Source organism: Acartia tonsa, chromosome 4 (genome assembly GCF_053477335.1).
Source record: "Acartia tonsa isolate MP-2025a chromosome 4, ASM5347733v1, whole genome shotgun sequence".
Classification (NCBI taxonomy): domain Eukaryota; kingdom Metazoa; phylum Arthropoda; class Copepoda; order Calanoida; family Acartiidae; genus Acartia; species Acartia tonsa.
The window spans coordinates 27,378,162-27,393,820 of record NC_137263.1 but is presented as its reverse complement, the minus strand read 5'-3'; positions in this window follow the sequence as shown (position 1 = coordinate 27,393,820).

Genomic DNA, 15,659 nt, shown 5'->3' with positions numbered 1-15,659 from the left:
TATAATTCCAACAACTATGTAGATTTAACACAATTTCCCAGATAACGAGACAGACGTGGGAACATTTAAATAGAAAAATAGTCTCTTTCTCTTTTTTTACCCTCTTCAATCAAACTTTAATTTTTTGTCAAGAGTTTAATTTTAAGAATGTAAATTGAATTTTTTTTAAATAGCCGTACCTCCTGTTTTAGTCATTCTAATTCAATCATTCAGAAACCCATTTCATTAAGAAACAAGTTTTTTGTTTGTCCGTTCAGATCTCACTAACCACCAAACCGATTAATTTCGCTACAGAATTAGACACAGTGATAGATATACTTCTTGAGATTTTTATTTATTCACTAGGCATTTTTTTTATGGGTATCGGAAAAAAATTCAATAAACTTGATTAAATAGGGAAATCACAAACCCTTAAAAATCACGCAATCATTAAATCTAGGAATCGATCTAGCACCACAATTAATAGACAGATCTTAATGAAACTTGATAGAAATTGAAAAAATCACGAAAACTTGAAAATCTAGGAATCGGTCTAGCACCCCAAATAACAGGCAGATGGACAAAACAATGTATGTCAGAGGATTCTTCACTAAAAATTTCATCTGTCTATCTTAAATAGGAGCCGAGAAAATCACGTTTTCCCAATAGCGTTACGGACTAACGAACATACAAAGTGAATTATAGAGTAGCTTCGCTGCTAAAATTTTGAAAATCGGACCATAATCACCAAAGAATAAGATATGGAGGAAAATGTGAAAAATATAAAAATAGCCAAAAACCTGCTAAAAAGCGGTCCGACCGTCTTGAACATTTTATAGTTAATTGTGCTCCTTAATGATGGGAATGTTGTCAAAAAGTTTCAGCTTTCTATCTTTTAAAGGAACTGAGTAAATCACATTTCCCCCATAGCGTTACGGACTGACTGACTGACGGACAGACAAAGTGAGTTATAGAGGTTATAGAGTAGCTTCGCTACTAAAAAATATAATACTGAACAGGTCTAGTTTAGATAAGTATATAGTACATATACATAATATATACCACCACCACATGTGCTTCAACACACTTACATACAAAAGAAAAAACATCCTTACACACACACACTTACTGGGGGTATTTTTAGTAGTCAACTACGCATTTTATTAACTTTGTCTGTCCGCCAGTCCCTCCGTAGCGCAAAGTGGGAAATGTGATTTTTCGGATGCAGTTCATGATAAACGGGGAAAATTTATGGCGAAAATTAACTTTACCAATTGAAAACATTAAATATTTATTTTACTTAGACGTCGGCCTGTCAGTCATTGCACAAAAATATAAATATTAAAACATACAAAGAACATAGATTTATGACTACTAAACATCTGCCTCTGAATCCATGATTTTTTGCTTCGCTACTTATAAACGCTATTATATTTATCAATAATAAGAGCACATATGTATAATATATAGGAGAGGGGAACTATATTGTTGGAGTATTGTTGAAATTATTATAAATTTTCTCTCAACACATACTGTAACATGTAATATAATAATTGTGATGAAACCATATGATAAAGCTTGTTATATACTTATAATTATTATTATCGCATCGTATAAAAGACAGCTTTCCAAGGTTATTAAAATTTTAAAATATATCACTATCACCAGGTTTGTTAGCCCCGGGGGGCTGAAAGCCTTGGCTAATAAAACTGGTATTGATATTATGATTTTTTAATACGGCTTAGAACCGGTTCTAATCCTGAGGATATCAATCGGAATCGAAGGCATAATAAAAAAGTATTCTTGAGTATCAGAGCAGCTTCAATTAAATAAATAAACAACAAAAACTTCTTCCGGCGGTTCTAACTGATTAAACATTTCTTCATTGCACAATAAAGATTTTAGTTAACAATCGAATTTAGAAAATCATTTAAATTATAACTAATAATATATTTTTTTTTATAAATCCTTTAGTTTGGTTCAAAAGAGAACAAGAAAATTTATCTTTGATACATTTATATCAACCTAATAAAGATATAAGTAACATATAAAAAATAACAATATTAACCCTGCGAGAAAATCACCTAACCTAACCTAAAATAACCTATTAAAAGCTAATGTGAAAATACTACGAAACGCGCCTTGAGAGGCGATATCAAGAAAAGAACAATATCCAAATAAAGTTCCATAAAAAAGAAAAGATTACCAATTCTTGAAAAAAACGGATCAATACTCACATGAATGTTGTTTTATTCTTACACTAACTTCTGTAATTTGTTGTATAATGTATTTATCTGTAGCCATTTGTAAACCAAATTTCCCCTTTGTCAATATCTATATCTAATTAACACAGTTATGGAATCTCAACGACAAAGATTTTTTTATCCAATCTTGACAAGTGAGGTATTTTTGGAAAGAGGAATATATATAGAAAACGCCTATGAAAATTAGAAAATCCGCAGAAATCATATTTGCAAGTTATTTGCAAAAATCTACAATGCTAATTTGCAAAATTAATTTCATGCCTTAGATGACTTATTTAGAAAAAATCTTTTTATGAAATGTGTTTATTTATAGGTTTAGAACATACTTAGGGCAAAAAAAATTTCTTTAGTGTTACTTTTTTCACCTTATATATGAAAAAAGCAGTTTCTCACATTTTATGATAAAAAAAGGTAAAGGAACAAAAAATGTGATTTTTCTTGATGTAAACACAATAATTGGCATAAAATCTATCATCCTAAATGTAAAAATCAGATATAGAATCCTTTTTTAGAGCTAATATAGTGCAAAAAGTAACCAAGACATTTTTGCAAAGTATGAAAATCTGAAGAAAATAGTTCTTTTTGCTTTTGATATACATATCAGATAATTGTATATAAAATTAGTGATTAAAAACTATAAAACATGTTATAAGTTTTTTCAACACTGTCATTGATTAAATTGCACTTTTAGGTTTAAGAATTACCGAAGTAGTGCATAAAAACTCTTTTTATGATGTAATTAAACAAAATAAATGCCAAAAAACCAACTACAAAATGGTCTACTGCATTATAAAAAACGCCTAATTGTTGATTTGAATTTATTTTGTTAAATAACTTAATAAAAAGAGTTTTTATGTGCTACTTTGGTAATAAGTAAACCTAAAAGTGCATTTTAATCAATGATAGGGTTGAAAAAGTTATAACTTGTTTTATAGTTTTTGATCACTAATTTTATATACATTTATCTGATATGTATATCAAAATCAAAAAGAACTATTTTCTTCAGATTTTCATGCTTTGCAAAAATGTCTTGGTTACTTTTTGCACTATTTTTGCTCTAAAGAGGATTCTATATCTGATTTTTACATTTAGGATGATAGATATTATGCCAATTATTGTGTTTACAACAAGAAAAAACATATTTTTTGTTCCTATACCTTTTTTTATCATAAAATGTGAGAAACTGCTTTTTTCATATATAAGGTGAAAAAAGTAACACTAAAGAAATTTTTTTTGCCTTAAGTATGTTCTAAACTTATAGATAAACACATTTCATAAAAAAATTTTTTTTTAAATAAGTCATTTAAGGCATGAAATTAATTTTGCAAATTAACATTGCAGATTTTTGCAAATAACTTGCAAATATGATTTCTGCGGATTTTCTAATTTTCATAGACGTTTTCTATATATATTCCTCTTTCCAAAAATACCTCACTTGTCAAGATTGGATAAAAAAATCTTTGTCGTCAAGATTCCATAACTGTGTTAAGCAAGTAATGTTATTGACAACCCAATCAAACATTTACAAAACAATTGATAATTAATTGTGAGTAACAGTATTTGTTGAATGTTAGATACAATCATATAAACAACAACTATAGCCTATTATATATATCTTTTTCTTAAATGTATTTCACTACTGTAAAGAATGATACTAAAATAATTAATTATTAAATCTAGGTTCTAAGTTACAAAATATTTTTAATATAATAAACTTACAATTATGTAATTTTTAAATATATAAATAATACAAATTAAAGTGCCAATGAAAAATACAAATATTAAGACTTTATTATTTCTTAAAGTTAAAAGTATTTATCCAAAATAGGTTAATGTCAAAATATAGTAGATAACAATGCACTTATTTTGAACATGCTTAGATTTATGAAATAAGTTTTGTTTTTGTATCTAACATTAAAATGGGCGAACTTTCTCTAGGCTGTCTATAATATGTTTTGATCTCTAGACTGTCTGCCTCTAATATGGACTGATTTCTGGACTGTGTTTAATATGTTCTGATCTCTAGACTGTTCATAATATGGGTTAATCCCTAGACTGTCTATAATATGATCAAATCTCTAGACTGGCTTTAATATCGACTGATTTCTAGACTGTCTGTCTCTAATATGGACTAATCTCTGGACTGTGTATGATATGATAAATTCACTGAGTGAAAAAGTCTTTGATACTTCCCAGCTATTTATTGAAATATATTTCGGTGGACATTGCACCCTCTTCAGTCTTGAGTTTAGTTGGATGTTATGTTTTGACCTCCAGTCTGTCCACAATATGGGCTAATCTCTAGACTATCTACAATCTATGATATGGGATAATCCTTAGACTGTCTATAATTATTGATTGATTCTCAAGACAGTTTATAAGGTCTGAACTTCGGGCTGTCTATAATATGGGCTATTCTTAAGACGCTCTCAGGATCTATAAGAAGCTTTTATATATAATAGATGAGAGTCATAATGGTCCATAGTTTAGCGAGTTCTTTTTTTAGCACAGAGAAACTTCTTGTTAATTTTATATCAGAATTTTAATTACTTTTCTTTAAGAAAAATACATTATACTGCAATAAAATATCTTTTCAAAGTAACAGTATTTCATAATAATTATACAGATTACACAAATTTTGAGAACAATTTTTTTTTTAAATATTAATTGGTTAGGATAAAAACGAACGTTTAAATAATGGATTTTTAGAAGAAGCTAAATCGACCTGAGAAACCCATGATTTCTTCATCCCCCACCGTCACCTTTTCTCTTTTAAATTTAAAGTCTTGTGAAGTTCAACGGCTAGGGGCGGAGCCAAAACAACAAGAATAAATTAGAAATAAACTGAGAAAATGTTTTCAAGTGTGTTTATATTGAATTCGGAAGTCATGAAAATTTTATTTTGTGTTTTATAAATTACCCTCCAATTTGTTTGGGCATTATCCCTAGAGGATAGGGGCAAGGCTAAAGTTAGGAGATAGATCACATTAAATTTAATAGTTACTTCATAACTTGAAAATAATTGTTATATTTTGAATTGCAATAAATTTTGCCAACTGCTGTTAAAACTACATTTTTGTTTGGAGCTATAAGTAAAGTAGAGGATATTTTTCTTCACTCTTTTCTCTTTTCTTTCTCCTTGTTACGAGCTAATAAATTATTTACATTTTTACATTTCTGTGTTTTGAAGAAGCTGAAATTATTATATGAATGTAAATTGTAAAGTAAATTTTATAATTTCATTTTTATAATACGCATAACAACATATATATAAACAAGGATGACAACATCCATAAAAGCGAAGCTCTGAAACGGTAGGACAAACGGACATTAACACTTGTATAATGTCAGAACTGAATAATCAGAATGCGAATGTATAAGAGTCAAAGCAAAATTGTAAGTAAATTTGTTGAAAAACTGCTTGATACAGGATAATGATTATAAACATACTTACATTTTTAGGAGTTGATTATAGAGTTGCTTCGCTTATATTATTGTACTTTGTTGTCCCAGGAATCAGTATACTAAAAATCAGACCAATCGTATAATTAGGTCACATACAAATTTCTTGTTAAAAATGTAAAAAAATCAACATGTTTAAAATGGACGTACGGACATTCTGGTAATGATTATAGAGTTGCTACGCTTTCTAACTCGTACCTAACTATTACAGGAATCACCAAGCAAAATTTGAAATCGAAAGGACAATTCTAACAGGCCTAAATTAACGAAAAAGGCTATTTAAAAAAGTAAAAAATCAACATGCTTAAAATGGACGTACGGACATTTTGGTAATGATTATAGAGTTGCTACGCTTATTATATATCGTACCTAACTACTAAAGGAATCACCATGCAAAATTTGAAATCGATAGGACAATTCTGACATGTATTAATTAACGGAAAAAAGCTATCCGTGACGGACGGACGGACCGACCCTAATTATAGAAAAGCTTTGCTTTAAATAAACTCAATACCCAACAAATATGGCAATAACATTTTTAATAACGAAATTTTCCATATTTAGATTCGATCTTTAATATAGGCATGTTTAAATCATCGTATTGATTTAAAACTTTACATGAAGATTCCTGTAACAACTAGATACGAATAAAAATCGTTACAATACGTACATAATTTAAACATGCTGTTTTTATCTATATTAGGGTCGGTCCGTCCGTACGTCCATCCGTAAAGGTAAGCTCTTTTCGTTATTTTAGTCATGTTATAATTGTGTTATCGATTTTAAACTTTGCATGATGATTCTTATAACAGTTACATACGATTTAAAATCGTATGCGCTCTATAGTGGTTACCAGAAAGTCCGTACATCCATTTAAAAAATTTATTTTTAATTTTTTATGATAGGATTATTTTATTCATCTGATTTTTCAAATAATGATTCCAAGGACAACAAGGTACAAGGTATAATCAAACCCTAAAGATGAAAGTATGTCCTTTACTGTATCCAGTTTTTACGCAATTTTGCTACAAATTTATGTACAGTTTTGTTTAGACTTACAAAAATAATGTTCTGCTTATTAAGTTCTGACACTCTACAAGAGTTATTGTTCATTTGTCCTTTCTTCTGATTTTAGAGCTTCGATTTTATCCTTGTTTTATGATATAATTATCCAGTGCATCTTATTTTTAAAACAATGATTCCTAGAACAACAAGGTACAATATTTTCACCGAAGTATCTCTATAATTAAGTTCTTAAAATGTAAGTATGTCCTTAAACAGTATCCTATACTTATGCAATTTTGCAACAAGTTAATGTAAATTTTGTTTAAACTTATTGATTAATATTAAGCTTATTAAGTTATACCACTAAAACATGTTAACGTTAGTTTGTCCTACTGTCTGATTTTAGAGCTTGGCATTTATGTATATTGTTATCCTTGTTAGCATGAACAAGCAGGATAATACTCTTATCAATTGGGTGGGTCTCTCTTACAAATAATCATATCAAATTACACAAAATAATAAAACATGCATAAATGATAAAATGTAGTTTTTGTTGTTATACAATTTAAATTTAGATAATGTTGTAAAATTATCAATGCTTTTATAAAGTTATATCAGGCTTGCTGCCATATCATAATAACTTATATCTGTGCACTCTTGGGCAGACAATAAAACTAAACTAATATTTATTATATTATACAAACCAGGTAGTTTATGATGTAACGTAATAAAATAGCAAAACTTGACTGATAATGATTATGTAAAACCAAACATGACATCACTGTGGTTGTGGGGAATATGGTGGGTCCACGCATGAGGTGCATGATCAAATATCTCATGATTTATCGTTCTTAATTACTGACTACTTTTATACAGTGGGAGGCGTAGTGAAACAAATTAGTTGGGGGGGGAAAAGACCAATTCAACGGTGTGCGGTCATTTCCGCATATTATCACATAAGCATATTGTTTTATCAATACACAAAAGCAAATTAAATTAGAAGTTGTATACAGTAGTGAGTGTAATGGATCTAAAGGGATAAGACAATGGCTGATAAATTAATATACATCCCCGATGATGATACTTAGAATAACCCCTTATGTAGATTAAAATTTGTGGTTAAAAAGTGTGAACACTCAACCTATTGATGCAACCAATTCAAATTGACTCAATCCCCAAAATTGTTAAGCCAATAAATAAGAAAACGTTATTTAAAACTTTGGGGACTATTGTCATTGCCCACTCTTTCTCTGCTGTACAAAGTTTATACTGTGTTAACAAGGACAAAAGGGATGAAAAGTAGAAAATGTTTTTTTTCATGAAATGTTAAAAATATATTTTTTTCATTAAATAAAAAAAATATATTTTGTATCATGTATATCAAAATATTGTAGATCCTAAATAAATTTAGCTGAGTAATTTACCACATCGTATTATAGACATCTTTCCGTGGATAATAAGTGAAAACAAGGTTCCAAATGCCTGAGCTAACAAAACTGGTGCTAATATTATGATATTTACTCACTACTCATTTAAAATTTCTGTAATATTAATATTAATAGAGTAGCCCCGCTACTCTAAATTATTTTGTTTTATACCAACTAAGAACTAACGGCAAATTTTCAGATATTTAAATTAATTTTTTTTAAAAAGAATTAATTAATGATTATTAAAATCTCAAAAGCTTTTTTTCTAAGTTTGTTTCAAAAATTAATTTAAATACTATAGAAGAAAAAAAATACTTTATCGATGTACTTTTAATGTACTTAATGTACTTTTCTTCAATTTATACATGGAAACGTTTTATGGGGGCGTTGTTCAAAAAAGTGGTTTAAACACCACCAATAATTAAAATTTAAAAAAAAATAAAAATCTGTATATTAATGTATTTTATATACATAGATATATTTAAATCTTTTATTACAAGCGACTTTAGATAAAGTATCAATTAATTCACATGCGTCGCATGTGTTTGAATGTATTCGCATCAATGTAAATTATGTTTGCAGGGATAAATGGAGTTGAAATATGGATCTTGAAATTGTTGGCGAATTTTATCTATAATTTAGATGTCTGTCAACCCTTAAAGGTCGGGGGGGGGGGGGGCGTTGAACACCCTCCCATCCGGTTTTTTCTATCTCATTTTCTGTGTGTGAAAGATAAAAAGCCCAAACTGCTTGACTTTTTAAGTATGGGTATGACACATAACTGAGAGTTGGAATTTTTTGAATATCTTCATCCTGGCGGGCACAGGATGCCAGCAAACCAGGCAGGGTCATCCAGGTAAAGAGCAGAAATATTTTTTTGACTAAAGCATTTTATCATGCCAAAATACTAAAAAATCCTCTAGTAGTACATCCTTATATAAAATACAGGTGTTCAAGTCACTTTCAGGTTCCAGGTATGATCCTGCAGGTCCTGATCCTTCAGGTCTCCAGAAATCTTTAAAAGGCTCCTGTGGCCGCAATTTTTGACTTAGAGACTTTCTTACATGTCTACATTACATATTAAAATTTCATTAAGATCCGCCGCCGTTTTCCCGCCGACCGCCGACTGCGGCGGCTTGCAGCTGCCAAGTACAGCTGCGGCCGCAGAAATTTATATTTTGATATTTCTAATGTAAAATTTACATAAAGATAAACATTTTCTGGAAAAAAATTTTCTTCTAGCTTCAAAAATAAGAAAATTACAGCCGTTTGAAATTTTTAAGTAAAAAAAGACCTTAAAACAAAGGTTGTTAAATAAAGGGGTGAAGACAGCGAAAATTGACTTAGACTTATAAAAGGTCGGAAATTCATTATCAAACAGGGGACTTGCACAAAAAAATTTAGCCCTCTAGCTCTGACAGGAACTAAGATAATAAGGGGGGCGTTGAACGCCCCCCCCCCTAACCGATTAAGGTGCGGCAAGGGGCCCGACTGTAAAGGGTTAATGTAACTTTTTTACTACATTTATTTTTAATTTTTTATATTTTTAGGTATTTTCCTTATAGGATTTCAAACAGAGTGACAGATTAACAGGGAGAAAAAACAAAGTGAGTTGCAGTGTAGATTTATTTTTTAGTTTATTTGCCAACATTTTCCTGCCATTCAACTTTCTCCTCACCCTCAAATGGTTAAAGATTCAAAAATAAAACAAATATATTCTATTCAAGTGTACTCTGGTTGAGAAAAATATTGGAAAATTAATCAGTATTATTCTGTTAGTGAGTAAAGTCATATCAGCTTTTTAAAAGCAAAGCTTTTATATAATTAAAGTCTGTCTGTCTGTATGTAAGTTTATTTTTCTGGCAGAGTTAGCTCTTCTGGTTAATTTAAACAGGTTAGAATTGTCCTATTAATTTCAAACTTTGTATAATGATTCCTGTAATAATTAGGTATGGTTTTTGAATTGTAGCAACTTTATAATTGTTACTAGAAAGTACATCTAAAACATGATGATTTTTTAATTATTCAGCTAATTTTTGGGATTCTGATTCCTATTACAACAAGGTACATTGTTATAAGCAAATCATCTCTATAAATAAGTTGAAAATGTCCTTAAAAATTCTCCTGTATTAAAGAAGATTGCAACAAATTTACTAAATTTACTTCAAATTTTTTTTAGACCTGTGTATAGTATTCTTCTTATTAAGTTCTGATACGCTACAAGTGTTTATGTTCGTTTGTCCTACATTTCAGAGGTTTTCTTATATGGATGTTGCCAAATGAGGAAGTCTGTAATAATATATGCGCCAAAGGGCAATAATAGGGAAATTTTGTTAATTTTATTATAATTCATGTATAATCATATCCATATTCCCTAAAAAAATTTTAGGTGGGAGTTTGTACACTTACAGATTTTATCCTGGGACTTTCCCTCTAGGGGCTAGTGGAGCAAAACAGCTCTAGACCAGCCAATTTTGTATGTAGTCTATTACTGTAATCATAAACATTTAAAAAACTTAATTGGCGTCGGCAACCGCCGTAAACGCCGAAAATGGCGGTTTCCGTTATTTGCCGTTTTTCGGCGATGGTCAGAAAAATATTTGTTTGTTATGTAAACTAAGAGTTCGTCCTAAAATTTGGTTATCATAGCTTTAGAATTGGCCGCTCTACAGCTGTTTTAATATTTAGCGGCTGGCAAAAAAAATAAAATAAGGGGGGAGGGGGGAATTTAGTACACTTATAGGAAATGAAATTCAATAGCAAATTTTGCCCTGGCTTGTTTTTCTAGTTATCAACCTAATTCTTTTTGTAAGCTCTCTTACATGACTGGATCTACCCATAAAACTTAAAAAATTTAATTTTGTGACTTTCCCTCTAGGGGCTAGTGGGGCAAAAGAACCCCCCAAACACTAAAAATTTAGGTTCTGAGCTTATTTTTAGAGATATTGAGATGATTTTTTTTTCCAGAAAACTTTTTTAACATAACCAAACTAAGTAAACATTACAGATTTCATTATGAGACTTTCCCTCTAGGGGCTAGTGGAGCAAAAGACTCCCAAACAGTAGAAATTTTAGTTCTAAGCTTATTTTTAAAGATATTGAGATGTTTTTTTTTTCAGAAAACTTTTTTAACATAACCAAACTAAGTTATCATTACAGATTTTATTTTAGGACATTCCTTCTAGGGGCTAGTGGAGCAAAAGACCCCAAAACACTGAAATTTTAGTTCTGAGCTTATCTTTAAAGATATTGAGATGATTTTTTTGTAGTAAACCTTTTAACATAACCGTACTAAGTAATCATTAGAGATTTCATTTTAAAACTTTCCCTCTAGAGGCTATTGGAGCAAAAGACCCCCCAAACACTAACATTTTAAATCTGAGCTTATTTTTAGAGATATTGAGATGATTTTTTTCCAGAAAACTTTCTTAACATAACCAAACTAAGTAATCATTACAGATTTCATTTTGAGACTTTCCTTCTAGGGGCTAGTGGAGCATAAGACCCCAAAACACTAAAAAATTAATTTCTGAGCTTATTTTTAGAGATATTGAAATGATTTTTTTCCAGAAAACTTTCCTAACATAACCGTACTAAGTAATCAATACAGAATTCATATTGGGAATTTCCTTTTAGGAGCTAGTTGAGCAAAAGACCCCACAAACATTAAAAATTTAGGCTCTGAGCTTAATTTTAGAGATATTGAGATGTCTGTCCATCTGTCTGTCAGTCTGTCCATCAGTCTGTCATTCAATAATACTTTTGGGAAAATGTGATTTTCTAAGCTGCCATTTAAGATAGAAGGCTAAAATTCTTTGTCAACATTTAATTTGTTAAAAACATGATAATGTTTATGGACATACTTAAATTTTTAGGACTTGATTATAGAGTTGCTTCGCTTTTAACATTATAGTTTGTTGTTCCAGGAATTAATACACCAAAAATCAGATCAATCGGATGATTAGATCACAAAAAATTTGTTGTTAAAAAAGTAAAAAAATCAACATGTTTAAAATGGACATACGGACATTTTGGTAATGATTATAGAGTTGCTACGCTTTCTAAATCGTACCTAACTATTAAAGGAATCACCATTCAAAACTTGAAATCGATAGGACAATTCTAACATGCCTAAATTAACGAAAAAAGCTATCTGTTACGGACAGACGGACCGACCCTAATTATAGAAAAGCTTTGCTTTAAAAAAGAATATTTAGCAATCCTCATAAGAAAATAACAGGATGTTTGTTTAATAGGGGGGAACTTCAACGCCCCTCCCCCCCCTACTAAAACTTAAACTCTAAAGTCATCCTAGATGTAACACGAATTTTATTTAGTTTCCTGCGAAGTTGTTTCCGAAACCATCGCTAATTTTTAAAATCAAATTAATGTTTTTGATATACAAAATAATAATCCTTTAATAATGTTTAGTGCATTTTAATATAGAATGTAAATATTCTAAATAGAAAAAAATAATTTCTATCTAGGCGTTGCAAAGTTTTAAGTTCGCCAAATTTGAGATATGCCAGAAAGCCGGACCCACCTTTTTCCCCACAACCATCACTGTAATGCAATGTAACGCAGTAAAATAAATTAATGAATATTTGAACATTACAAATGGCATTAACTAGAGATAAACAGTTTAAAGTGGGACGTAATGCTAAAGAACGCACAGGAGAAATGAAAGAGTAGAAAGGAAGATTTAAAGAGAGAGAGAGAAAGAGAGAGAGAGAGATAGAGAGAGAGAGAGAGAGAGAGAGAGAGAGAGAGAGAGAGAGAGAGAGAGAGAGAGAGAGAGAGAGAGAGAGAGAGAGAGAGAGAGAGAGAGAGAGAGAGAGAGAGAGAGAGAATGTTGATAATATTACTTGGTTAATTGATTAAAAGACCTGTCATCAATCCTTATACTAAAGTAACAGGATGTTTGTCTGTGTATCTGTGTGTCTGTACCCCCAACCCCCCAAAAAAATGAAAAATCCCCCCCCCAAAAAAAATATATTCTCACATATGATTAAGCATGTTATTTTAATATAAAAATGGTATAAAGATATGAGTGTATAAGTTGTACCGCAACCACATGACATATAAATAGAACTGCTTATCATCTCAACATTCAAGAGTATCGAAGAAGCGGGGTTAAAAATATTTAAGCATTATATCAGATTCAAAGTAAAGAAGATTTTCTTATATTTAAAAAACAATAATTAAATATATATCACAACATAATTGTAATGAAACAAGCATGGCAACATCCTTAAAAGCAAAGCTCAAAAATTTAAATAATGACCAGAATTTAGAAACTATAGAGTTACTACTCTCTTATACATCTTTAGAATCCGAAATTGCATAAAAATACAAGGCTTCCAAACCACTCCATTTCTTTTACTTTTAGAGAGTTGCTTTAATTTTTCGGAAATCGCTGAATAAATTTATTTTAAAAGTTCATAACTATCAGAAAATGCTTTCGTATTCTAAAAGATTTAATGCTTATCCCGTAATTTGCTTATAAAAAGTAAAATACTGAATATAAGGAATGCTTGCAAAAATTGCAAATAAATTGTTACTGCCTACTCAACTATTCCCACCAAGTATTACATTTTTAAAATTGCTCTATGCTCACTGAACAATTCTACAATTGGGTGAACTAGAGCAATATCAGATATACAAAATAATATAACTTTTTGAAAATAATTAATCTTAAGAAATGAGAGAAATATCAAGATAATTCTCATTGCATTGTACGAAACTTAATAAATAACTTAAAAATAATTTTAAAAAGGAAAAAGATTTAATAGCAAGTGTGTTACAGAAAGACGGCAGATGGACGGATAGTCGAACATAGTGAATAGTAGAGAAGTTTGGCAACTCAATATTATAATAAAAAATATAGAACAGAGATAATTATAACAAAAAAACACAGACAAACTGAAAGATGGATCTTATGCTACACCAAAGTCCATACAAAATATTTATTCTCATAATCAAACGCATGGTTGTACGGAACAAGGTGAATGCAAAAAAACTTATTTGTGTCAACGATTTCGCCATGTGAAACATCTTGTAGTTTTTATACTGCTACAATGTTGTTATAAGATGGATATGCCAATACTTGATGTCACAACGAACATGTTGCACAAAGTTTTATAATACATTTTAAGCTCTTACGTAAACCATCACACAAACAAAAGCATTTACTTAAAACAAATAGATTGAAAATAATCTCTTTTTAAAAGTCTAGACTATCTCCCAGATTTGTTTTTATTATAGACGTTAATTAAAGGAAGGAATTTAAATTTGAAAGATAATATTATTTTTAAAATGTGAAATCTAGTGTTAGGTATTTTTTGTCATTTGTTGTTTTTCTAATTTTTTATGTGAACTAAGATTACTGTGTGTACCTTTTACCTCACTAGGGGACATTGTTCACCCCCCACCGCTGCACTCGAAATTTTTTTTAGCCTAATATGTGATAAGATCAAATCCTAGTGACCTTATGAAATAGTTGAACTAACAATTAAACTCTCAATAAACAGAAGGACGTACACAAGCAACATACATAAAAACACACTTAGATAAAACATTTGCTTTGTCTTAGAGAAAAAATTCCTTTTTTTATCGACCCCTTCACACTAAACTCTTGATAGAGGTATCTATTTTTCATCTCATTCTTAATTAAAGGATAAAAGTTTGACTGGATTTGGAGAGGAAAAGATTTATTCTTTTGGCACACAGAATAATAAATAATATAAATATATATGTATAAGTGTATGGAGTTTACAAGACTAATTTTTTTCAGAAACTTTGTACTAGGTATAGTTTTAGAAGTTTATCTTATTAAATTCAGTAAAAAAATATAAAAAATTCTTTGCTGTGCATTTCTAGATTTTTTACTGTTATTATGTTGTGTATGTAAGCTTACATACTTCAGCCATACTCAATCAATGATAATAATAAAATGTTTTAAAAAGGGTTTAAATATACTTTATATGTTCATCATATTAAATTCATTATTAATAGCAATTTTTTTTTACTTTATAAAAAATATTAAACTACTATTGTTAAAACTCTTATGTTATCGGACATGTTTTTAAAAGCAGTTCTGTAAATAGGCAGAAAAGGCTTACCCAAACAAATATTAACATTTGTTCTGGTCAAAATAACGGCAAATTTGTTTTCACAATATTTGAGTTGTGTGTATTCTGTATAGTACAATATGAAAGTTATGGGAAAATAACAAACCAAAAGTAGCTCCTTCTCTCACATACTCCACAATAAAATTCATATGATTTAAATAAACTACAGATATTTAAAGCTATTTTTAGCATGAGAGAACAATTAAACAGCTATTTAACTACAGATCTGTGATAACTCAGTTTTAGCATACCGCCCGGCACTATCTCAAGCTAGTAGAGTTAAGTTAACTAAACTACTAGTACTAGTACTAGTTACTACTAAATAATGTTTAACTATTTTACTTTTCACATACACACACAGGCATACACAAGCGCACATACGCACTCGCACA